This window comes from Nothobranchius furzeri, chromosome 6 (genome assembly GCF_043380555.1).
Source record: "Nothobranchius furzeri strain GRZ-AD chromosome 6, NfurGRZ-RIMD1, whole genome shotgun sequence".
NCBI lineage: Eukaryota > Metazoa > Chordata > Actinopteri > Cyprinodontiformes > Nothobranchiidae > Nothobranchius > Nothobranchius furzeri.
The window spans coordinates 64,299,021-64,300,912 of NC_091746.1; positions in this window are offsets into that span (position 1 = coordinate 64,299,021).

The window sequence follows — 1,892 nt, forward strand, 5'->3', positions numbered from 1 at the left end:
AAATATCGGTTTTCAGTTTTAAATTAAAGTTTTCCCCCAAAAAGCCTAAATCATACTTATAAAAGCAACTGATAGAATAATTATTCATGTTTTCTTTATCATGCTTTAATTACATTTAAAGATTGGTTTCATTTATTATGTTTTATGCTTAATGATTTTACCATTTGATGCTTAAACAGTTGCTGTATTGCAAAGTCCCCTCATGAGACTTTAAGAGTGTTAAAATCTGACCTAATGTGACCCAAAGATGACCCGAGCAGATCTGATCTGTCAATTGCTGACTCGTGCAACTGTTTGCTACTCATCGGGTGATTACACTGAAAGTTCTTTGTGTAATATGCTCTTTGTTTGAAACTTGTTACAATTAAAGACTGAGAGCTGTGTTTTCCCCGCTCCCTTCAGATCAGTTCTTCAGGCATGTACCTAGGGAGCTCCCAGCTTGTAGTAAATAGAGACGCTCGGATTCCAAAGGCCAGAATGTTTTGGAGGAACTGTCAGCTCAGTGGAGACTGAGATGGTGTGGCCTTATTCCATTCTCCTCGAGCTTAAAACAGAATTCTGACTTTTGTGTCTCTTTCCTTGTGTAGTGTTGTTATATGGGGTCTTAAGTGCTTAAACCTGACAGCAACAAAACGTAAAAATATCTAAGGAAGTGAATATTTTTATGTTATCAATACTTGGATAATAAAAAAAATGCAGATGGTATTTTTTTTCCTCAGAGCCAGGCCACCTGTATTCTCTTCCATTTTATCAAATTGCATTGATTGGATGAAACTGACCAATCTCAAAAAAAAGCAAATTTACAGGGAAAAAAAAATAAAAAAAAGGCCCAGATGACAGTTTGAACCTTAGTGTAATCTCCTCTTTGGTGTAAAAAGACTATATTCTGTTCCTATCTAACAGGGCGTAATGATTCCTGATACATGTTTATATCCCAGCATCTAAACTCTAGCGGAGTATTCCCCTGTGCTGCAACAACCTCCAGTGACACCCACAGATACAAACAATAGCTCCTATTGTTACACGAGGGAAACCACGCGTCAGATGACTGAGAACCTCCACCAGCAGGAGCCAAGCCAGCGGTTTTGATTCCTAACTTACTGGCAACCCATAGCTATTCTCACCAGAATGAAATGTAATAATTTCCCCATATCTACTTTTCAACATTTAGATTACTTTATAAAAAGTATTTATCCTCTATCTAGAACTATTTGCTTCTGTTTGTCATTTGGTGTAAACTGCTAAAAGTCAACATCACAGCTGTGGTTGCCATGGCGATCGGTCGTATAATGCAAAACACTCATTAGCTAAACAGGCTTTAGTGACATGACTAACCCGTTAAAGTCTAATCGCCCCACAGTGCTGCCGTTCTACTTAGTGGTCGCAGCATTGTCGTTTGTCCTGCCAATCAGCACACATGGCAGGTCAAAGGGCCAAGGTCCACATTAGGATGGGGCCGCCCACTCTGTGGGGAGCACTTCCTGTGGTGGTCTGCATGTTGATGTCAGCGAGGGGGGGGGGGGGGGGTCAGATGTTCAAGGTCCAAAGGTCAAAGATAAAGTATGCATTCAGGAAATGAGTTTCTTTACCCCAGCTCAGATTCTTTTGTGCAATGGATTAAAAATAAATACAAATTTAACTGCAGCCCAGAGAGAAGAAAACATCTCCAGGTGGAGGTTACTGTTTAGGTCATAGGAGGGTTCAGAAATGTACAAGAAAATGCTAGCCCCAGCTACAAAACACAAAAATACCTGTAGGTCCTTAATAGGTCTAAATACAAACTACAAAAGAGCATTTCTTTTACTCTGTCCATCCATCCATTACATAGCTCTCACTGACCAAAATGTAAATGTGGAATAATCTGCACGATGCCACAAGAGTGAGATCTCAAA